The sequence below is a fragment of the Miscanthus floridulus genome, chromosome 9, assembly GCF_019320115.1.
Source record: "Miscanthus floridulus cultivar M001 chromosome 9, ASM1932011v1, whole genome shotgun sequence".
Taxonomy (NCBI): Eukaryota; Viridiplantae; Streptophyta; class Magnoliopsida; order Poales; family Poaceae; genus Miscanthus; species Miscanthus floridulus.
The window spans coordinates 43,445,575-43,471,295 of record NC_089588.1 but is presented as its reverse complement, the minus strand read 5'-3'; the positions used below and the strand labels follow the sequence as shown (position 1 = coordinate 43,471,295).

The 25,721-nt window shown below is 44.4% G+C and overlaps 1 pseudogene; it reads right to left on the bottom strand.

The window, feature by feature from the left end:
* The window catches only part of LOC136479744 (putative serpin-Z6A), a 41,449-nt pseudogene that overhangs the window by 8,829 nt on the left and 6,899 nt on the right, over nucleotides 1-25,721 (bottom strand).

Here is a 25,721-nt window from a genome sequence, read left to right as displayed (position 1 = left end):
CCCAACGTCGCCGCCGCTCCTCCCGCACGACCCAGTCCATCCGGCCCAGGTCGCGCCGCACACGCGCCTTCCCTCCATCCTGCTGGCAGTGCTAGCCTACCCATCAGGGTTCCTTCTTCCTCTCCACGCCGTGTTCGCTCTGAACACGACCACGCCGACGCCGTCGTGTTTGGCTCCACTATGCCGCGCGTGCCCTGCGCCCTACACTTCCCGGCCCCATATAAGCCGAGCCGCTTCCCTATCCCTCACCCACGCTACAGCCACATCGCCCGAGTGCCCGCAGCCATGCCGCCACCTAGCGCCGTCGTCCGCCGTCGACTCGGCAAGCCGCACGCCATCTTCGGCCGTGTGGTTGCCCTAGGTGAGTTCCCCACCCTCTTCTCTCCTCTCCAGTGTTCTTCCCATCGAAAACCGTTCTCCGTGGGCCGTGAACCGAGAGCTCCGGTGAGCTCTTCCAAGGCGCCGCCGCTGTCACCTCACCGCCGGCCCTGTTTCCGGCCGGCTATGTTTTTTTTTCTCACCGCCCGCTTCCATCCCCGCCGTCCAATCTAGATCCCACGGCCTCCATCAACCGATACCCCTTCGCCATCTGATTTTGCTAAAGAGTCCCTGCGCTTTTCAATAATAGAACCCGCGGTCCAAGGCGCAATCAGAGGTTACGTTTTGTTCTTTGGAAAGCGTAGTTTCGCCGGTTTAGATCCAAAATACGTTTTCAGTTAATTACAGTTTTGCCACTATCTTCTTTAGGCCATAACTTCTCCGTTTTAACTCTGATTTGACCCGTTCAAGTTTGCGTTAGGTTCATAATTTCATAATCTACATGTTCATACTACTGTTAGATATGTTTTCAACTTTTAAAATTCGTGGTTAGATTTAATCTATTATTTTAATAAAGGAGATCTTGTTTATTTCATATCTTCTGTGTTTTAGCTCCGTTTTAGTCCATTCAAGTTGCGTTAGATTTATAGCGACGAGATCTACGCGTTAGTAACAGTGTTTATCATATTACTATTTCTAAAATTTCATAGTTTCAATCATATCTTGATTAATAATTATGCAACTAGATTTTATAAATAGAATATGAATTATTTTATAAATCAAAATTTTGAATTTGACTTAATTTAATTTATAAAATATCTTATATATATGAATTTATATATTTAAAATGAATGAAGCCTATAGTTTTCTTTTTCACATATAAAGCAGATCTATCGGTAGTTGTATCTTTTTAACTGTAGCTCCGATTAGCGTGCTTTTCGCGTCTATGTGTTCGTAGCGAGATGTAGATTCGCTTTACAAACTTTTCATCTTGATTTTATATGTGGTGTACTGTTCTAATTTAGATCTATTGTTTGCTTCGTATATGATTGTATGGATGCTTGTGTGGTGCTTTATGATTTCGTCCAGTCGATGAGATATACGTGGTGAATCAAGAAGCAGATCTTTGAAGTTTTTGGACTTGAAGAAGGATCTGAGTTTAAGGCAAGTATAGCATGGGATCTTCCTTGTTGTCCTATACACCTTTAATCACTTAATTTATATTGCATGCGTCGACCTTGTTGCCAATAAGGATATCCTAGATATTTGTACCTTGTGCCTTGATTCCTATGGGTTATTGCATTGTGTAGTATGATGCTAGTGCTCAACTTATCTATAAGTGATCATCCGAGACTTATAGTACAACTATGAGGGCTATATGGCTCTAGCTTTAGCTCAGTATGAGGACCTTTTCTAGCTTGTTAGAGGTTACCTTTATTGGCATAAGAATGGCTTGCCGAATCGGGTATAGGACATCCTCTACTCTTATGTGTATAGCCATGATAGATTTGTGCCATTCGACAGGGGGGTTCCTATATCTGTTTGCCGAGTGAATCTAATGACCCTAACTTGTTAGACAAACCTTTGAAAGGCTTCATAGTGAACCCTACCGACCTTCCTTGGTAGTGGGTCAAGAGGCTGGTCACCTCGGGCGAAAGGGTAAATCACGACTCACAGTGAAAGTGTACAACCTCTACAGAGTGTAAAACTGGTATATCAGCCGTGCTCACGGTCATGAGCGGCCTTGGAACATTTACAGAATAGATGATGAACTCTAATGATATGGATGATGAAGATGCTCACTAATGCTTAATTGTTTATGCTATTCATTATTCTTGCTTACCTGATCATGTGTTTATATGGGCTTGTGGATAAACCTGTTGCTACTCAATTGCCAAAATCATGACTTATTAAAAGCTAATCGCAGTTGAACCAGTGTCATCCTTTTGAGCCTCATGAACCCCATGTTATATTTGTTGAGTACGACATGTACTTACGCTTGCTTTATTTTTCATATTTGGATAAAAATTCTGGATGGGTACTAGATTGCCAGAATTTGGAGGAATTAGGCTTGTGATCAACCAGTCAGTTGTCCCTGTGAAGTGGAGTCTTCACCCGAAGATCAGAGTTGTCTTTCCGCTGTTTCCTGTCTAAGGTTATATCCTTTATACTAAGTATGTTATATATAAAGCATTGTCTATTGATATTACCTTTATTTGTAGCTATATGTGAGATTTGACTTCCTGGGCTCACATATGGTGTGTATCTGGTTTTGTTCTTAAAACTGGGTGCTATAAAGTGGTATCAGAGCAATGCTAACTGTAGGACACAAGCCTTGATAGAATTAGACGTTTTAGCATGCTTTCATCTCTGCTTAATTCTTGCTTTCTCTCTAACCTTGATATTTGCTAAAAGTTATGCTCACTTCGGCCTCTGTTCTGTTATGAAAACCTTGTCTCTATTTTGAACCTTCTCTCTTCATGTATATAGATGGGTCGTAATGAGGAGACCACCAGCATCAAAGGTCAGGAGGACCAAGCTACGTTGTCCGTAAGCGCATTTGTGAGGTAACATAATAGTGTCAATTATAAATTTCAGCAGCACCTCCCCTTCATGGTGAGGTAACCACAACCTACAACAAACCAACGGCACGATGGCCAACAACCACATACACAGCAAACCAACGGCACGATGGCCGACAACCACATACATAGCTTATACCTTGCAAAACCACAACAGGTAGAAGGTGGGGGGTAGAGGGAGGGCGAGGCGCGGAGCGGCATACGATGGCGGTAGGGGAGTCCACTACTATGTAAGTACCTAAATTTAACTATGTAAGTACCTAAATTAACAAAGTAGTGCATTACTTGAAGCTAATTATCTAATTATATTCAATATTACAAAATTTTACCTGTCAAACGCTGGCACACGCGAACCTAGGCAGCTCGGTGGCGAGCACTGTAGGGAGGGCCTACAAGGGAGGCGAGTCACGTAGCCCTAGGCTAGGTGACCGATGGGGAGGGTCCTAGGAGGCGAGGCCCCTAGCCCCTGGCCCCTGGCCACCGGCCAAGCTACCCCCGGTTGGGTGGCCGGTGGGGAGGGTCCTGGGAGGCGAGGCCCCAGGCCAAGATGACCCTTGGGAGGCGAGGACTGCGGGGAGGTCACGCTAGAGGAGAAGGCGGGTCGGAGCGGGCGAGCGGGGGATGTGGGGTTGGAGACAAGGAGGAGTGGGCGCGTAGGGGGAGGCGGCATGAAGGCATGAAGGACCGAGTGGTCGGGGAGGAGGGGGCTGGCGAAGACACCGGTGGCGTTGAGGTGCCGGCATGGGGGACGGCGACCCCGGACATGCTAGGGGGTGGCGTAGGGGGTGTCCCGGCCGGGGCTAGGGGCAGCGTAGGGGCTGGCGACGGTGGCACAGGGGCATGGGTACAGGCGCGGGAGGTGCAGGTGGGGTCGCCACTCAACTGGATCTCACCGGCTGTAGCTCGACCGTGGGGCTTAGCTCACCGGTGAGGCCGGAGCTCGCCCACGCGCTGGCAGACTCGGAGCTCGCCCTCATGGCTACGCCTCCGAAGCTCGTTGGTTGGCCACGGAGCTCGCCTGATGCCTCCCCTTGTCCTCCTCTTCCTCTAACCTAGCAACACTCATCGGTGGCAGGGGCGGGTGAGGGAGCGTCGTGCCGGTGGCGTTGAGTGTGTGTGTGAGGGTGCGTGTGAGTGGTGGCGGTTGACTCCATATTAGGACGCTTTGCCGAGTATCCAAGATTGGACACTCGACAAAGCTGGGGTTTGCCGAGTGTCGGATAGGGGCACTCGGCAAATCCCAACGTTGCCGAGTGTCGGATCGGGGCACTCGGCAAAGCCCATCTTTGCCGAGTACCCAGTTTTTTTTTTCATTTTCCTTGTTTTCCATAACGTGTTTTTCTAAATTTGTTCCGATGTACTTTGAAAATACCTTGTCAAATTCACTCAACAATATATATTTGATTTTTCTACCAATATTGTTCCATTATTTCATGCACTTATAGCTCAAATTCAATTTATATCAATTAAAATTCTATAATTGCACTTAATAAATTAAAATTATCAAACGGATCAAAAAAATTACCCAAATTTCACATGAAACAATCTATCTTCTCTATTGCCTATACAAAAAGTTTTGAAGCCAAACCCCAATTCGACTGTTACTTTGACTCCAAATCTTACCGAATCCTTCTCAACGCTATGATTCTTCTTCTGAGATGCTTCGGTTTGTAAACATCGTACGTGACAAATTGTGCAAAACCTTCTCAATTTTTTACCATAGCCTCCACATATGATATCATCACATCATGACAAATCTCATAAATTTCAGACTTTGTTTGCTTTTTTATAATTTAAAAACCATTCGGCCACACGTTCGTGGTCGTGTTTCCTGAATAAGATGTTCGAAATTTCTTTTCATTTCCTGAGTAAGGCCTCACACTGGACTCAATAACATGAATATTATTTTTCTACTCATTTTATTCTATTATTTGAATCACTTGTAGTTCAAATTTGACTTGGACCAAAAAATTCCTTAAAATGCAATTAATTAATTAAATATAGCAAACAGATCCAGAAATATACCAAATCTTAACATAGAGTACCACATGTTGTATGTGGCGAGTAGAAAAAGTTTCAAGGTTAGAAGAGAAAAAAAACTTATTTCTTTGCCGAGTGCCAGAAAAAACATTCGGTAAACTTATTTCTTTGCCGAGTGTAAAGAAAAAAAACACTCGGCAAACCTATTTCTTTGCCGAGTGCCACTAATGGACACTCGGCAAAGTACTAACGACCGGCACAATAATTGACGGTTGTCCACGTGTAGGTTTTTTGCCGAGTGCCTAGATTTTGCCACCCTCGTTCTCCTCGAGCAATGCCTTATGGCAGACGTCGGCAACCTCGTTCACCTCAAGCACCGCCTTAGGGCAAATGTCAGAAACATGCAGCGGTGTGCCAGCAACGTCCTTGTCGCGCTTGGCTGCCTTGTCAGCCAGGTCAGCTTCTCTAGCAATGAAAACAGAATTGATCCCCATGCCGTTTCTTAGCACCTGCCTCATGCTACCGGAGGCGGACAGCTTAAACTTGGGCAGCCTGAAGTCCCCGATAGGGACATGCAAGGTCGGCATGCCACTACCAGAAACACTAGCTTTGCCGTGTGTCCAAGGCACACGACGAAGCCCAAAAAACACTCGGCAAAGGCTTTGCCGAGTGTTACACTCGCCAAACAGCACACGGCGTACACAGTGCCGGCAAAAGTTTCTTTGCCGAGTGTTTTTTATCGGGCACTCGACAAAGACTTTGCCGAGTGCTAAAACGATGCTTGGCAAAAAAGCAATGTGACGGCGCGAAGACGGTCACGACACGTTTGCTGAGTGTCTAACGGCCTGGGAACTCGGCAAACTGGCCCTTGTTTACCGAGTGCTCCGGCCCTGACACTCGGCAAACATGGCTTCTTTGCCGAGTGCCGCATCCCGGACACTTGGCAAAGACTGGCCATTCTAGGCCCATATTTTGGCCTCTTTGCCAAGTGTCACCGTGACACTCGGCAAAGATGGCCATTTTAGGGCCAGAATGCATAGATTTTTGCCATGTTGCCTCTTTGCCGGGTGTATTTCGCATGGCACTCGGCAAATAGCCCTTTTGCTGAGGGTAACACTTGGCAAAGTTACCATATATATCTAGTTTATTTGGTTCAGTCACATATAACGTACCACACTCAAATAAACATTACATCTATCATAGATAGTTCACAATAAGCATCACAGGCAGTTCATATGGATATATCGACAACATATAAATACAAATAAACTTTAGAATCACAAGTAGGTTCATTGACAATCACAAATACAAATAAAATTCAGATTCACAAGTAAGTTTGTTCACAGTCGCTCTCCAGGCTCATTAGAAATGCAAATAAATGTAGTCACTGTAACCACGGTGACCACTGTGACCACGGTCGGTCATAAGGCTCATTCGATGCCACAGATTGATTCTACACAAAGGAGAAGAGATAAATCATTCACAGTGATTGAGAATGAAACATACAAGTATTAGAAATAAACTACCAACTAGAAATAGTGATTAATTCTACGGAAACTAAAAGTAGCTAAGTTACAGTGATTGAGAATGAAACAGTGATTACAAGGTTAACTACAAACTAGAAATAAACTAGAAATTAGAAACTAGAAACATACGCACATCACACAGGAGAAAAGATTGATTCTGCATAAACTAGAAATGATGATTATAAGGTTGTGAAGTGACTCACAGTGCCAGAAATAGTATTTGGAGCAGGTTAAGGAGGAGGGACTGGCATCGGTGGTGGAGGTTGACCGATTGCAGCATAAATACCCCTCATCATTTTAGACATTTGGGCTCACTCAGCATCCATCCTCTATCACCCTGCCTCCATCCTCTGCCGCTCTGCCTCCATCCTCGCCTCTAGCTCCTCCCGACGCCTCGTTTCTTGTTCCAGCTGAACCTACAATATTTCATCCCAATGTTACAATGCAATGCAAAAGTATGTAAAAATCAATGAATGATGAATAAAATAGAAATAACCTGGAGTGCACCCATCTGGAACCGTGTAGAGATTGAAGGGGATAATGAACATGGGCCAATAAGTGTATGAGGTAGCCGCCATTTTATAAGGATTGAGCCCATCTATTGCTAGTGCAACACGTAAATTACGAGCCTCTAGAGCTTTCTCAAGATGAATCATATCAAATCTTGTCCATGCTTCACCATCGGATGGATGCACCAGCTTCTCAGGATTGTATCAACATCCGTATTTGTGCCATGTCATATGTTTTGTGGATTCCACATTCATATAAAGCCATTGGATCCTCGGTATGAATGGAAGGTACCATAGGATCTTCACAAGGATTGCGAGCTGCCTCTTCTGACCATCACCAGTCTACCTCTAGGAACCTAGAGGATTTACACTTCACACAGTACTTTGATTCCACATGTTCTTTCCTAAATAAGATGCATCCCTTCAGACAAGCATGTATCTACTCATATGGCATCTTAAGTGCATGAAGGAGTTTCTTTGCCTCATACATGCTCTTTGGCAGAATGTGACCATCCGGGAGCAGGCTACCAAAAACCTTCAGCATAACATCGAAGGCTTCTCGACTCCAGCTAAATTGGGACTTTACGACCATTAGGCGTGCAATGGCATCCTATTGAGAAACCTTGGTATGCCCGTGAAGGGGTTGCTGTGCTGTAGACAACATATCGTAATATGCTTTTGTGGTTGGCTCTGGCTTCTCAACCCTATGTCTTTCATCGAAGTGTGCTTCATGAAAGTCATTTAACATGTATCCTACCCCCGCATCATAATCCTCAATGCGTTGTCTCACGACCTTGTCTCTCACACGATCGGATTCACCATGGTAGATCCACCGGGTATAGTCTGCCATAAATCCATTCTTGCAAAGATATTGACCCATGACCTCCTTTGTTTGTCGACACGAGTTTGCACAAATACTATAGGGACACCAAGTGATATGCGCTCCTTTAACTGTTGCAAATGCCAGTTCCAAGAAAGCATCGGTCTTCTGAATCCATTCATCGGTCAATGAACCCTAACTAGAGCGGCCCATGTACATCCACTCACGGTCATCCATCCTCTAACATATCAGCTAGTAATATAAAAATCAATTGCATTTACAAGTTCCTATACTATCTAATAGGTGAAGATAGGTCCTAATCCCACCCGAGGATGTGTAGACGGGGTTAGTTTCCATGCTCTACTCCTATCCAAGATAGAATTTCGGCAGCACCTCTCCGCTGTTCTCCAAATACACGACAGGGAGATTGTGTATCCGGAGAACAATATGGAGATGCTAACAAAACTCTATCTCGGATCAGAGTAGAGCATGGAAACTAACCCCATCTACACATCCTTAGGCTATCCAAAAAACTTGGACAATTTGAAACATATACGGTTATAGATATGCAAAGATCTGCATATTTCCAGCCGTGTCTCTTTCGAACGGGAGATGCCTAGCTAGGTTATGTGATATACGAACATCCTATGTTTCACATCATACGGAAAGTGGGGTGTAGGATGCCTCACCTTGCTGTCCTGCAAAGTGACGGGTCGAGGATAGTGGGGAATGATCTTTGCAATAGCCTCTTCTGCAACAAAAGAACATAATAGTGTCAATTATAAATTTTGGCAACACCTCCCCTGCACGGTGAGGTAACCACAACCTGCAACAAACCAATGGCACGATGGCCGACAACCACATACACAACAAACCAACAGCATGATGGCCGACAACCACATACATAGCTTATACCTTGCAAAACCACGATAGGTAGAAGGTGGGGGGTGACGGGAGGGCGAGGCACAGAGTGGCGTATAGCGGCAACAGGGGAGTCCACTACTATGTAAGTACCTAAATTTAACTATGTAAGACCAAAATTAACAAAGTAGTCCAGTACTTGAAGCTAATTATCTAATTAAATTCAATATTACAAAATTTTACCTATCAAACGTTGGCACACGCGAACCCGGGCGGCTCGATGGCGAGCGCTATAGGAAGGGCCTGCAAGGGAGGCGAGGGACGCAGCCCCAGGCTGGGCGACCGATGGGGAGGGTCCTAGGAGGCGTGGCCCCTAGCCCCCGGCCCCCAGCCAAGCTGCCCCCGGTTGGGTGGCCGGTGGGAAAGGTCCTAGGAGGCGAGGGCCCCGGTCAAGATGACCCTTGGGAGGCTAGGACCGCAGGGAGGTAGCGCTATAGGAGAAGGAAGGGAGGAGCGGGCGAGCAGGGGGATGTGGGGCGGAGGCGGGGAGGAGTGGGTGGGCGGGGGGAGGCGGCGTGGAGGCGGGAAGGAGCGGGCGGCTAGGGAGGAGCGGGTTGGCAAAGACACCGGCGGCATTGAGGTGCCAGCGTGGGCGACGGCAAGCCCGACCGTGGTAGGGGTGGCGCGAGCGCGGGCGCGGGCGCGGGAGGTGTCCGTGGGGCCGCCACTCGGCTAGATCTCACCAGCTACAGCTCTGCCGCGGGGCTTAGCTCGCCGGTGGGGCCGAAGCTCGCCCACGCGCTGGTAGACCCGGAGCTCGCCCTTTGGCCACGGAGCTCGCCGGACGCCTCCCCTTCTCCTCCTCTTCCTACGACCTAGCAACGCTCGCCGGTGGCGGGTGCGGGTGAGGGAGCGTCGTGCCGGTGCGGTTGAGTGTGTGTGTGTGAGGGTGCGTGTGAGTGGTGGCGGTTGAGTCCTTATTAGGATGCTTTGCCGAGTGTTCGAGATCTGAAACTCGGCAAAGCTAGGGTTTGCCAAGTGTCAGATCGGGGCACTCGACAAATCCTAGCTTTGTCGAGTGTCGGATCGGGGCAGTCGGCAAATCCCAGCTTTGCCGATTGTTGGATCGGGGCACTTGGCAAAGACCATCTTTGCTGATTGTCGGATCGGGGCACTCGGCAAAGCCCATCTTTGCTGGGTGTCGGATGGGGCACTCGGCAAACCTATTTTTTTTTTCATTTTCCTTCTTTTCCTTCTTTTCCATTACGTGTTTTTCTAAATTTGTTCCTATGTACTTTGAAAATACCTTCTCAAATTCACTCAACAATATATATTTTTGATTTTTCTACCAATATTATTTCATTATTTCATGCAGTTATAGCTCAAATTCAATTTATATCAATTAAAATTCTATAATTGCACTTAATAAATTAAAATTAATAAACGGATCCAAAAAATTACCAAAATTTCGCATGAAACAATCTATGTTCTCTATTGCCTATACAAAAAGTTTTGAAGCCAAACCCCAATTCGACCGTCACTTTAACTTCAAATCTTACCGAATCCTTTTCAACGCTACGATTCTTCTTCTAAGATGCTTCGGTTTGGAAACATCGTACGTGACAAATTATGTGAAACCATCTCAATTTTTTTACCACAGCCTCCACATATGATATCATCACATCATGACAAATCTCATGAATTTAAGACTTCGTTTGCTTTTTTAGAATTTAAAAACCATTCAGCCACGCGTTCGTGGTCGCGTTTCCTGAACATGATGTTCAAAATTTCTTTTCATTTCCCCGGTAAGGCCTCACACTGGACTCAATAACATGAATATCATTTTTCTACTCTTTTTATTCTATTATTTTAATCACTTGCTGTTCAAATTTGACTTATACCAAAAAATTCCTTGAAATGCAATAAATTAATTAAATATAGCAAATAGATCTAGAAATATACCAAATCTTAACCTGGAGTACCACATGTTGTATGTGGAGAGTAGAAAAAAGTTTCAAGGTCAGAAGAGAAAAAAAAACTTATTTTTTTATCGAGTGCCAAAAAAAACACTCGGCAAACTTATTTCTTTGCCGAGTGTAAAAAACAACACTCGGCAAACTTATTTCTTCGCCGAGTGTAAAAAAACAACAATCGGCAAACTTATTTCTTTGCCGAGTGCCACTAACGGACACTCAGCAAAGTACTAATGGCCCGCACACTAACTGACGGATATCCACGTGCCGGTTTTTTGCCGAGTGCCTGGATTGTGCCGAGTGTTTTGCCGAGTGTTTTTTTTCAGCACTCGGTAAAAAATTTGTTTGCTGAGTGCAATTATTTTACCGAGTTTTTTTGCAGCACTCGGCCCCAAGGATTGCACTCGGTAAGCACCCTTACACTCGGCAAATCTTCTGCTTCCGGTAGTGGCGGTAGTGCGAGAACCCAGAGGACATCTAAACGAGACCTGGGAGTCCGTCCCGCTCGTCAGGCAGGAAGATGCACATGGAGTATTTCGGGGCGGGGTCATCGCCAATATTGCTCTCTGATGATGATCCCTGACGTGGTGCTGGTGCCCGTGCTGGTGCCGGTGATCTGTATGGGAGCTTGAGCACCTTGTACCTATTGCGGATGGCGATGTACTGGCTGCGCACTGAGTACATGAAGGGCACGTCGGCAGTGCTGCCGTCGAGGCGGTGGAACTTGTCAACCACCGTGTGCGCCTTGGCGAAGGGCGTCTCCCATCTGCCCCTGAAGCAGATGGCGCTGGAGAGCACGAGGCTTGTCAGTGTGTTCACTGAACTTGGATCAAGGATCGAGTCAATGTGCTTGTTAGTCACCACCGCCAAACAGCCGTTGATCTCGCCAACTGCCTTCTCCGGCTTCACAAAAAGAGAAAACTAAATTTTGTTTCAGTGCAATCTATTAATTAATTAAGACCTCATCTCGTTACTGAAGTCGACGGTGTGCGCCTCGGCGTTGTAGGATGCGGCGGCGGCGTCGCGGAAGGTCGGCAGGAGCGCACACGTCTCGTCGTGCGACGCGCGGCACGCGAACGCGACGGCCGGCCCGCCCGACCGCGACCGGTCTGCGAGCGCGCGCTCTGCGGCGAGGTCTTCGCGGGAGTCTCCGCCGAGCGCGTAAAGGAGCTCCTGGAGCGTGCCGCCGTGGGCGCCGATGGCCAACAGCGCTAGCGCGGCGTAGACAGACACCGGCGAGAAGACGAGGTTGACGGCGGCGGTGGGACCGCCCAGCTCCCCCGCGACGACGGGCAACGCTTGTAGTTGCCTAGTCAAGCAAAGCGCAAGCACCGTTAGGCCGGCGGCGCTGGATACTTGATCTCCGTCGGTTTCGCGTCATGGCTAAGTTGAATACTTGATCGGCGATGTTCTTTTTGTGTGTGTGTCAGGATCGAGTCGCAGTCGGAGCTCGGGATCAATAATATAAGGAACTTTTGTCTAGTTCTCATACAAATCCAATATCCGCGATTAATATTAATACCATATTAAAACTCATATTCCATTCCAATTTCTATGCCATCGGCGAAAATCTGTGTGGGCGTGGAGCCGGCGGAAGGCTCCAGATCATGCGGTCTGCAACCCTGATGCCGTCATGTCAATGCACGGCACGTGGAGTCATGGACACGCACCAAAGAAGATATCCAGACGCCCTACGCTCCTGGCTTGGCTCCAGATCAACATCAACTTGGGTTGGCTGTTAAGCGAAGAGACGGTCGGCTCGCCTTCCAAAAAAAGCGTTGTACCGGTATCGGTACTGGTGGCACACAGTCATCGATGGAAAAATGGTAGCTCCTAGAATACAAGCAAACGCACAGGAGCTCCTACACATACTAGTGAGAAAAACGGTAAACACTAACTAAAGTCTACATTATTAAGCTACTACACAAGGCATGAGCTCAACAACACAAGCACAATATATTACAATTAAGTAAACTTGTGTTGAGATATGCAAACCACAGATGACACACAATGTTTTTCCCATGGTTCAGTAACTTGCCGGTCACTTAGTCCATGTTGGGGTGAGTTCTAGGATTGCCGCTCCTCTTGTTAGCTCCAAAGCCCGCAAGCTTCGGACTGCCACGCAAGGTAGGCTCCGACATGAGCATTAAACCTTGAGCCAGACGAATCAATTAGACACCCACACAAACCTCGATTCTACTAGACATGCTCTTTGCCTTCCTCCGGTGGGGATGAGCTCAATAGCCCCTCACAAATCCTTCTCCGGAGCACCGCACAATCTTCTTGCGTGTTTCACTGAGATACAATCACCAAACCGTCTAGGAACTGACAAGTTCCAAGAGTAACAAGAAACCACACTTGCAAATCACCACCCAGTGCCACTCGATTAGTCAATTAATTGCACTAGGATCAATATCCAAGTCACTAAACTTGTCTCACATGAAGTATATGAGTAGGAGAGGTGAGTAGAGGTTCTCTTGATGTATGTCAACTTTCCAAAGTGCCAAGATGTAAAACTTCCTTTCATTTAGAATCTTTTGGCATCATATAAACTTGCCTTTGCATTGCCTCCTAGCAAGTAGATAGGTTTTTCATTTAGTATTCATTATTATTTGCTTGCTTTGGTCGTATTGTCATCAAGCACAAAAAGGGGGAGATTGTAAGGAAAATGGACCCATGGCCCATTTAGTTTGGATTTTGGTGTTTGATGATCAATATGACCAAGTTGGACTAATATGTTTGCAAGTGTTTATTTTGTAGACCAATAGGTTGCATGGCAGACTTGGATTTATTTGGAGCGATAAGAGTTTCATCAACATCAAAAATAGAACCTTAGAAGATGTGTTGATAACTTAGAAGAGAAAAGAAGAATCCAAGACGCAAGAAGAAGCCCGAAGAAATGAAGACAAAGATACTTGAAGAATGGAGCAATGGGCTGCTGCATCAGCAGCACCAGACATGTCTGGTGTTGCACTAGACACCCCACCGGACGGGGCATCTAGAGAGCGTGCAGCATGGGCTTCAGCAACCAGAGGGCACCGGTTATGGTGCACCAGACACGGCATCCAGAGAGGTTGCAATCGGGTTGGAGCAGTCCACAGGGCACTGGTCATCACCAGTGTCGCTCTAGACACCAGGCACCGGACAGGTTCGGTGCACCGGTCATACACTGTGCTCCAATGGTCGGCTGTCAGAAGCCTAATGGCTAGTTTTGGAAAGGGCACCAAACATGTCCGGTGTGCCATACCGGACATGTCCGGTGACTGCGCAAAAAGTTGTCCGGTGCACCAGTCATACACTATGCTCCAATGGTTGGCTGTCAGAAGCCTAATGGCTAGTTTTGGAAAGGGCACCAGACATGTCCGGTGTGCCGCACCGAACATGTCCGGTGACTGTGCAAAAAGCTGTTGCAGTTTCCAATGTCTAGTTTTGACATGGGGGCTATAATTACTTGCTCCAATCGGGCATTTGATGGGTGGAAGAGCTGATGGATGGTGCTAAGGTATTAATAAACCACATTGGAGCTCTCCATATGCAATGGCTTAATAGATCACTTGGTGATTAGCGTAGGTGCTTTTGTGAAGTGCTTAGGTTAGTTAGACCACGCTCATATGCGCTCACTCTAGGTTTAGGCCTAGTGTTTATTGAGGTTTGCACACCTCTTGCCACTCGGTGCTTATGTGCACCATTGTTGTACTCGGTGGGGCTTGTAGTCTTGCGAGACCATACCAACCGCGTTTGTGTTATGGCTGCCACTGTGTACTAGAGGGAACAAGGCCCGCAGCTTTTCAATCGGAAGCTTTATAGTGAAGACGGCTGGGAGCGGTCCGGGAGAGGCTTGCCGGAAGGCACACACCGGGGACCCACTTGCGCGTGGGGAAGACCCGAGGCTATCCATAGAGATACCCAACCGGGAGCTTGGCCCTTGCGAGGGGCTCCAACAAGGACTCAAGGGGAGCTTGTGCACTTCTCTATACCTCGGTAAAAATACCGGAGTCGTCGACGGGAGTTTGCATCTCTACCTCACTTAAGCTTCCGCATTTACATTGTGTACCTTGGCTGTGTGCTTTACCTTTCCTAGCTTAGTTGATAGGCTAGTTGATAGGATTGGAACCTAGGTTGCATAACTCTTTTGCGGTAGAGATATCAACACACCTAGCAAAACCGTAGTTGCACATTTAGATAACTTACTTTATTGCATAGGTTTTGCTGAGGCTAAAAATAGAGGCCATAGTTAGAAAATAGATTTTAAGTTGCCTAATTCACCCCCCTCTTTGGCGTCACGATCCTTACAAGTGGCATCAGAGCCAGGTTGGCTCATATTAGACCCTTGGTTTTACCGCCGTTGAGCCGACGCCCCTTAGAGAGGGAAGGATGGATACCTCTAGACCTCCGCACTTTGACGGCACTAATTTTCCCTACTATAGTGATAGAATGGCTTGCTACCTTGAAGCGGTAGATCTTGGTGTTTGGATAGTCACCCTCGACGGGATGAAACACCTTAAGAATCCTGAGAAACCAACTGCGGGTGACGAAAAAGAAATTCACCTTAATGCTAGAGCTAAACATTGCTTGTTTGAATCTTTGAGCATGGAAATTTTTAACCAAGTGTTCACCTTAAAAATTGCATGATCTCCATGTCGGCACAAGTAATGTCCATGAGCAAAAACATTGCTCTCACAAATTAGGTGAAGAAGAAGCCTTCTCATCAAGCAAAGGCATTGCTCTCACATGTGGTAAGGAAAAGAAGATGAAGGGCAAGCAAGTTGAGTCAAGCTCAAGCTCAAGCTCCTCAAGTGATGAAGAAGAAGATGAGGATGATGATGATAATGAAGAATCAAGTGATGATGATCAAGCCTCCACCTCCTCCTCAGACATTGATGAAGATACAATCAAGCTAATCGAGAAGGTGGTGAAGAATATTCACAAGTTGAATATCAAGGGTGTGCCCATCCAAATTGAAGATTGCCTCTTCACAAACCAAAGAAGAGAGCAAAGAAAGAAATGATGCTATGGATGCGGCAAGAGAGGGCACTTTGTGGAAGATTGTCCAAACAAGCCCACACCCAAGGCAAAGAAGAAGGCATGCAAGGCAAAAGCCCTCACAACAATCAAGACATGGGATGATTCTTCAAGTGAAGAAGAAGTCGATCACAAGAGGCGCGACTGCAAGCACTCATCATCAAGCTCTTCTCATGTGTGCCTTACGGCATGAGGTAATGAAAGCTCATCCTCTAGAGACAATGATAGTGATGATGACATGCCTTCTTATGATAAAATTGTGCAAGATAATCTTGATTATGCTAAGCTTCGAACTAGCCAACAAAAGAAACTAAAAGAATTAAAAGCAAAGGTAGATAGCTCACAACAAGCTTATAATGTGTTGCTTGAACAATATGAAACTTTTGCCAATCTTAATGTGGAGATATCTACTAAAATTGAGCAACTTGAAGCTAGTGCAAGCATAAATGAAAGCACAACTAATGATGAGCGACTTATGAAGAAAAATGATAAACTAAAGGCAAAGTTAGCTAGCTCACAAGAAGCTTATAAAAGTTTGATTACTAAAACGGAAACCCTTTACAAACATTGTGATAAGCTAACTAAAAAAGTTGCTAATCTTGAGGCCGTCAGTACAACCCCCACCAAGGCACCTAAAAAAAAGATCAATCTTTGAAATGCCTAAAAAGGATGCCTCTACTTCTTGTGATGATTTATTTAAATTGGACTCACCTCTTTGTGACCAAGTTTGCTTTAAAAATGTGATTGTAGAAACAGGTACACAAGAGGTCACAATGGAGAATGAGCAACTCAAACAAGAAGTAGCTCGCCTCACCAAGGACTTGATCCAAAAGAAAGGCAAGACGGAGCAAGCTCAACCTCATCAAGATAACACCATCAAGGGAGTGAAGAAGCTTGATGAGGGAGCAACCATGGTTAGTTACGTATGCCACAAGGAAGGCCACAAGTCCTATGAGTGTAAGGTGAAGAATGGGGGAGAAAAGAAGAAAGAGAAAAACAAAAAGCAAACAAGCAAGCTCTCCAACACCTACACTAACAAGGTGAACAAGAAGGCCTTCACACCTTATCTTTTGAAGAAGAAGAAGAATGACAAGGTGGTGGCCATCAAGGTGAACAGGCAAGCCAACACAAGTGGGGCCAAACTAATTTGGGTGCCAAAAGAAATTATTTCAACCATGAACAGCACCAAGAAGGTTTGGATCCCGAAGGGGAAATGAGAAGTCCAATGGACTTTGGGGAATTTGGAGACTTGGCTAAGTTTAGGTGCATATCATGGGATGCATCACATTGGATCATGTCATTGCCAAGTGGGTTAGTGAATACTATGAACCCAAATTCTCCTTCACATATTAGGTACCTAGATTTAAACTCTTGCAATTTCAATTACCATCTAGTTCCTTTTCATGCCTAGATTTGCATTTGCATGTTTAAATTCTTGTCATGCATACACTAGGTAAATCATATGGTAGGGTTGCTCGGTTTCACACTTACCCTTGGAGAAAACCTACATGGTTTAAATTGTTTAGGAGAACGTGGAAGGTCCTTGTTTGGTTTTGGTAATTGAGTGACAACCTAGGTGGACTAATATGTGTTTATGTGAGATACACAGGTAATTAGTCCATAGGTACACTAGTGTGAGCAACACATGCCATGAAGGTGGAAATGGCTTGGATTTGTTGCGATGCTCACACATGTAATAAAGGAGCTTATTGAATATGAGACATGACATGGAGTCATGTGTCTAGGTGGAGAAGATCAAGACAAGGCTTGGCTTGATGGACCGGTTGCTAGTATGAAAGGCAAGTCGGAGGCTTTGGAGCAATGGACCGCACGTGGCGGTGAAGCTTGAGCAAATACTTGGCGCTGATGGACAAGGGTGACGGTGAAGAGCAAGTGATGTCAACATCGATGAACTAATAAGGTCACATGATGATATGAAGTGGATCATATCATTTGTGATAGGTTGGTGCTTGTGTAGCATCAACATTGGAGGAGATGAAATGGAATGCGCAAGGCAAAGGTATAACTTTTAGGGCATTTCATTTCACCGGTCATAAGTGTGTAGAGATGTGCATGACCGGGTTTAGGATAGATGGTTGTACTATCAAGAGGGGCAAACTTGTTTGCATATCGGTCATCTAGTGCCACTCGAGTGATCTAACTTTGCATGAGTGCTAGGTTCAAGTGGCATGGTGAAAAGAGTGATAATCCTTTGAAAAATGATTGTGAAAATAATAACACACTTGCACATGATGGTGTACACTTGGTGGTGTTAGCACATTTACAAAGGAGAAGAAGTTGGAGTTGAAAAGGAGAAGGACAGGTGCTCTGGACCCTAGGGTTTAGGTGGTCTGGACCATCGTGGATGGGTCCGGAACCTAACACTAGCCTGGCACTATGGTCAGGCAAGCTCTGGACCCTGGTGGCGTGCACGGTCGAACCAAGGCGTGATGGTCTAGCCAAATGGCAGCAGCAGCGTGTCGGCTCCAAAACCTACTGTAGCAGGGGTCTGGACCATGGGTTGCGCGTCTAGTTGGCCACACGGCAGGCAGAGAAGGCATGTGGAGCGTCCGGACTTAGGGACGTTGGTCCGGAGCATTTGGTGCTCTTAGCATTGCGTTCCAATGGCAAGCGACATGTGGCGTGATCTGGTGGTCTGGACCTAGGGTTGATTGTCTAGACCCCTGGTCTGGACCCTTGGTCTAGAGCCCTTGTGGCTGGTTTTCCAAGCAATCGCTCTTTTAGCCCTTAGAGGTATAAAAGGAGCCCTTGGCTGGCTTTGGCCAGCTATTGTGCACCCTTGGACCTTTGTGGCTTTGTGTAGGTGTCCATGGGAGCCCTCTAACTCACTTGTGCTTGCAAAAGTGCAATCCGATTGTGAGTGAGTGATTCTAGTGCGTTGCATTGAGAGATTGCAAGTGTTGGCACTAGGTGATCAAGTTATAAGCCGGTGGTGCTTGTTACTCTTGGAGGTTGCCACCTCCTAGATGGCTTGGTGGCTGTGATCTCTGTTGAAGCACCGCAAGAAGCTTGTGCATGGCTCCGGAGAAGAGCTTTGTGAGGGGTATTGTGCTCGCCCCGCGGGGATCGCGAAGAGCAACTCTAGTTGAGTGAGACGTGAAGAGCGTCAAGTGGTCCGGCCGGGTCGAGTGCTAGAGCCTATGGTAAGCACTCCACGTGGGAGAGTGTGACTTGTGGGTCACCACTAGCATGAGGACCGACAACAACCTTGAGCTTGTCTCAATGGGGATTAAGTGCTTGGCAAACCACCGAACCTCAAGGAAAAATCGATCGTGTCAACTTGTCTACATCTTCCCATTTGTTTGGAATATCCATACACAAGATTGTATTTATTCATTCATATATTGTGCTTGTGTAGTTGCTCTTGTGTAGCTAGCTTGCTTGTGTAGCATAGTTGTAGCTCCCTTGCGTAACTAGTTGGCTTATGTAGCCTTGCTAGTTTCATTACTTAGTTTGTGTAGCTAAGTAATTTGAGCTCTATAGTTTGGCTTTGTGTAGCCTTGCTATTGAGCATTGCTAGTGAGATTAGGCTTTATGCGCTTTGCATCACTAGTTTTTGTAGGAGCTCCCCGGTTTGCTTGAAGTACTAGCTGCATAGGTTTGTGTGACCTTGCAAGCTAGAATTGTTTAGGCAAGCTCTACCTAGCCTGGCACCTTATTTGCTTTTTTAGGATCTTTGTAAGGTGCTTGTGAACTTAGATACATGGGTGTAGTCTTGGCTAAACCTATCGTTTTAATTCTGCATTTGTTTTGGTTAGCCAGCGCGATTAGTTTTTAGAAAGGACTATTCACCCCCCTCTAGTCCGCCATCTTGACCCTACAAGTGGTCTTCACCGACCCGAGAGGATGGCGAATTATGGGCTAGATGTTGATTGTCCACACATTTTTATGGCACACACTTTACATAGTGGAAAATTGGACGATAAGCAATTATAAGTTCATTAGCCCTCAAATGTGGTGGATTGTAGATGTAGGCTTTTTTCATGTGTTGGATGAAAATAATCTAACTTATGCACAAGAGAAATGCCTAGATCTCGAGAACCAAGCTACTAACATTTTATATCGATCTTTGAGTGACAAGATATTTGGGGAAATCATGTACATGAAGACCGCTCATGATATTTGGTTATACCTCAATTTGATATATGGGAGGGTCTCCAATGATGATGATGAGCCCAAGGAGGAGGCGCATGAGGATGTTGAGCATGATCCCAACTTGGTGATTGTGGAAGATTGCTCCACCTCAAGGTCAAGTGATGATGATGATGATGATCATTCTACCACAAGATCACTTGACAAGGTTGATGGTGATGGCTCATGTGATTGGAGCACCCTAAAATTTGAATTTTTGGAAATAGGCTAAAAAGATTTAATTTGGAATTTTTGCGCACATGAAATATAGGAAAATAAAAAAATTTCATTAAATTAAAATTTATGATTTGGCATAGCAACATGGATGTGCATACATGCCGGTGCATTTGTTTCTTTGAATGGCATGGATTTGATTCAAATTGAAAACATTTAAAATGCTTTTGAAAGATAAATTTGAAAATGGCTTTGAAGTAAAAGAAAAGATGGAAAAAAGAAATTGGAAAATAAAAGAATTTAAAAAGGTTGTAAAATTTATTTTTGAGAACTTACCAAAATTTCTCATTTTTAATTAATTTGAAAAGTGTGTGTGAAACCCTATTCAAATTTGATTTGATTCATATTTGAATTCGATTTGAAAATGAAAAAGGAAAATAGAAAAGAAAATTTGGAAAAAATATTTTTCATTACTCTCCCCTCTCCCCTCCTATTCGGCCCAAAGCCAGTTGTTGGCCTGCCCTTTCTCTCGTGGCCCATCTTCTCTTCTTCCCGCTCTTTTCTCATTTCTGTAGGCCCACTCCGTCTCGGCCCAGCGTCGCCAGCCGTTTCTCTCTCCTCTTGGGCCGCCCCGTTTTTCACCGCGTGGCCTGTGTCAACAGGCCGACCTAAATTACGCTCAACGGCCTAGTTTCCAGCACCGTGCAGCTCCTTTCACTCTTTCTCGGTCGCCGACCGGTGGGCCCTAGCTGTCAGTCGCCCCCTACCTCTAATCACCCGAACTCTACCGGATAGTCCGGAGCCGCGCCGACTCTGCCGTTGCCGTGCGCCGCAAGCTCTTCCACGCTTATAAATACGGGCTAGGACCACACGCCCCCTCTCTAACCCAATCCTAGAGTGCCGCAGCCACCGCTGCAACCCTAGCTGCATCTCGCCATCGATGCTGTCCACCCCACTACGCCACGCGCCGCTTCTGTTTCCTCCATGCCGCGGTAATAGATCTTGGTGAGTTCGCTTCGCTCCCCTCGTTCTCCCGGTGCTCTCGTTTCGGTTATCCGTGACCCGTAGGTCGTTTTCCACATGCGCTGCCGTCTCCGACCATGGCGCCTCCATCCCTGTCAACGCTGACGACAACACCCTCTCTCTCCCTCGACCGATCCAATCCACGCTGTCCAATCCCGATCCAATGGTCCACATCTTAAGATACCCCTTCGCCGGTCGCTTTTGCAAAAAGGCCATTACAATTAGTTGGATCTCAACCCGTCGTCCCTGATTTTATTCTAAAGAGCCCCTGTACTTTCTTCTATTCGTACCCGCAGTCCCTCCGTCGTTCTAAAATTAGAATTTGATTTATTTTATTTCAAAAATCAAGTTCCACTTATTTACAGTTTTGTCACTACCTTCCTTAGGCCATATCTTCTCCGTTTTAACTCCGATTTGATCCGTTCAACTTGTGTTAGGTTCGTAATTTCATAATCTACATGTTCATACTAATGTTAGGTATGTTTTCAACTTTTAAAATTTGAGGTTAGATTTAATCTTTTTATTTTATTAAAGGAAATCTTGTTTAATTCATATCTTCTACGATTTAGCTCTGATTTGACCTATTCAAGTTGCGCTAGATTCATTGCAACGAGATCTATGTGTTAGTAACAATATTAATCATGTCACTTTTTCTAGAATTTCTTGGTTTAAACTCTAATTTAAATAATAATTATGCAACTAGATTTCATAAATAAAATATGATTTGTTTTACTTCAGTTTTATAATTCAAATCTAAATTTGACTTAATTCAATTTATATTATTTATAAAATATCTTATATATATGAATTTATATATTTGAAATAAATGAAGCATATAGTTTTCTTTTCCACGTATAAAGCAAATCTTTCGGTAGATGTATCCTTTTTCACTATAGCTCCGATTAGTGTGCTTTTTGCGTCTGTGTGTTCGTAGCGAGACGTAGATTCATTTTACAAACTTTTCATCTTGATTTTATGTTTGGTGTACTATTCTAATTTAGTTCTATTGTTTTCTTCGTGTATGATTGCATGGATGTTTGTGTGGTGCTTTATGATCATGTCCAGTCGGTGAGCTATACGTTGTGAATCAAGAAGCAGATCTTTGAAGTTTTGGACTTGAAGAAGGATCAGAGTTTTAAGGCAAGTATAGCATGGGATCTTCCTTGTTGTCCTATACACCTTTAATCATTTAATTCATGCTGCATGTGTCTACCTTGACTAGCACTAAGGATTTCCTAGTACTTTGTTACCTCGTACCTTGTCACCAATGGGTTATTGCATTGGGTAGTATGATGCTAGTGCTCAATTAAAGACCATGATCTTGTAACTTGACTAATGGTATATGCAATAAACACTAAAAGATGCTTTTTAGCAACATGGAACAAGGGGGCTGGAGCATTGGGCTATTTTTATGGTGCTCTAGATTTCTCTCCCTAAGGACTTATCTGTAAGTGATCATCTAGGCCTTATAGTACGACTGTGAGGGCTACATGGCTCTGGCTTTAGCTCAGTATGAGGACCTTTTGTAGCTTGTTAGAGGTTACCTTTATTGGTGTAAGAATGGCTTGATGAATCGGGTATAGGATAGCCTCTATCCCCTTGTGTATAGGCTGCGTGTCATTGTGCCATTGGGAAGGGGGGGGTTCCTACATCTATTTGCCGAGTGAATCTAATGGCCCTAACTTGTTAGACGAACATTTGAAAGGCTTCATAGTGAACCCTGCTGACATTCGTTGGAGGTGGGTCAAGAGATTACCTACCTCAGGCAAAAAGGTAAATCACGACTCACAGTGAAAAACTGGTATATCAACCGTGCTCACGATCACGAGCGGCCTTCGAACCCTTACGGAATAGATGATGAACACTGATGATACTAATGATAAAGGTGCTCACTAATGATTACTGTTTATGCTATTCATTATTTATGTTTACCTGATCATGTGTTTACATGGGCTTGTGAAAAACTTGTTGCTACTCAATTGCTAAAATCTTGACTCATTAAAAGCTAATCGCAGTTAAACCGGTGTCAGCATTTTGAGCCTCATGAACCCCATGTTATATTTGTTGAGTACGACATGTACTTACGCTTGCTTTATTTTTCAATTATTTGGATAAAAATCCTGGATGGGTACCAGATTGCTAGAGTTTGGAAGAATTAGGTTGTGATCAACCAGTCAGTTGTCCCTGTGGAATTAGAGTCTTCACCCGAAGATCAAAGTTGTCTTTCTGCTATTTGTTGTCTAAGGATATATTCTTTATACTAAGTACATTATATATTGAGCATTGTCTATTGATATTACCCGTATCTGTAGCTATATGTGAGATTTGACTTCCTGGGCTCACATATGGTGTGTATCTGGTTTTGTTCTTAAAACTGGGTGCGACAGTGATGCAAATGACAATTCCATTCCATGCACACTTGATGATGATGATGGTTCATGCTCGGGCTATGTCAGTGATGCTTCTACAAGCCCATCACCATCACCACATTGCTTCATGTCACAAGGTGACACTGAGGTATCTAATGCTAATGTGGTTGATCTCAATTCTTGTGATGAGCTTCTAAACAGATATGCTCGCATGACCAAGCTTTTCAAAAAACAGTTAGCTAAAACAAGTAAATTGGAAAAAGGAAACTCATTTCTAAAAGTTACATGTGAACAACAAAAGCATCTACTTTATGCCATTACTTGTTCACATGAGAAGGTAAAATTGAATCATGAGGAGCTTAGTGTTGCTCATGATAATTTGGTACAAGACCATGCTTTTCTCACTAAGAAGCTTTCTAATGAAGAAACTAAAATTAGCAAGAGCTCATCACATGGATTAGATGATCAATTGCATATTATTTCTAACCCATGTGATGTAGGCAAGAACCATGTATCCACCTCTTGTGATGATTTATTAGCTATGCCATGTTCTTCACATATAGATGCTTGTTCTACTTCTATGTCCTGTGAGACAAACCTTTTGAAGGAGAACAATGAGCTCAACAAAGAAGTGAAGAATTTGAGCAACAAGTTAGAGAGGTGCTACAACTCAAAAGTCACCTTTGAGCATATGTTGAATAATCAAACAAGCTATGGTGACAAGAGTGGCCTTGGCTTCAAGACAATCAAAGTCAACAATATCAAAGAAGCCAAGATGACATGAGTGGCATAAGTTTCAACAAGAGCAAGATCAAAGGCAAGAGATGGGGCAAGAGAAGATATGAAAGAGAGATGAAGAAGCAAGAAAAAGAGAAGCTATCTCATTTCATGTGCTACCGGTGCCATGAAGTGGGACATCTTGTAAATACATGCCCCAACAAAGAAAAGCTCAAGTTGAAGAAGGAAGAAGATAGGCTCAAGCATGTCAAGTGCTTCAAGTGCCACACTTGGGGTCACCTAACCTCAATGTGCCCAACCAAGCAATTGGTGAAGCAACAAGATGAGCCTCAACTAAAGCCACAAGTTGAGCCACAAGATGAATAGAAGAAGCCCCAAGAACAAATCAAGACCAACCATGAAGATGGTGGTGACATGGGGATGAAAAAGATGAAGAAGACAAGAAGAGGCGGAAGAGCAAGGCATCCAATGCTTAATCAAGATGCCAAAATGATGAGCAAGAATCAATATGAGAAAAGAGATTTGGCTCACATCAAGTGCTACACGAGTGGAGATATGGGACACTTTGCCTCGAGGTGTCCTACCAAGCTTGAGAAGACGGCTCAAGCAAATCATGAGAGGCAAGGCAATGAGTAGCACCATATGAGCAAGGAAAAAAAGGCTCAATGAAAGAAAAAGTGCTACTCATGCCGAGAAAGGGGACACATGGCTAATTCATGTCTCCTAGGTAATACTCCTAAGCCTATTTCAATTGATGCTAATATTATGCTTAGGAAGGATGATAATGGTACCTCTATGGTTGCTATTGTAAAACATCCCGCTATTCATACTAAGGATATGCCTAAGTATGTTGCACCTAACTTGAGAGGACCCAAACTAGTTTAGGTACCACCAAAAAATGGATGATTGATTGTAGGTACCATCGGCATTGGAGGCTTGATTTAATTGATTTCATATTGTTCATCATATGTTGAATCAAGTTATGAATCTTAGTGCACATCCAAACACAAATGCCAAGTCAAACAAGTGAAGTCCAAATGTGCTTTCAATATACAAGTGTAAAATCAAGTTGTGGGTGATTTTATTGGATGATTTGATGGCTTGCAATTGGATTTTGTTGAAGCTTGATAATTGGATATATATATATATATATGCATTTGTTGCTTGCTATAAGTGGTTTGAATGGATCGTACGCTTAGTAATCAAATTTGAGTTGGTTTGAATGGATAAGTTCATAAGATGACTTTTAGTAAGTGGATTAATGGATATATATCTTGTGAAAGTATTCAAACAAGTTGATTTCAAGTTTGATTCACATTTGATGAGGAATAGCTCAATGATGAAAATCTGTCCATAATTGAAAATGTGAGCTAGCTGTGATGATAGCCATGTTTGAGTGATCAAATCTTATTGGATTGGCTTGAAATTTGGTATGCATGCTCTACGCTTATGGTATTAGTTTCTGTACAAATGTTATGATCATTGGATAAGTGAAACCTTGGTTTTAGAGTGGATCTTGTCAACTATGGTGCAGCAATTTTCAGCATGTAGTAGTGTTGAAAGATGTGATTTTTGGCAGTTCATATGAAGTAAAATTGTGTTCAAATAATTTTTTCTTGAAAGTAGACTCATAGAAGCACATCTCCACCAAATTTTATGATTATTGGAGCTATA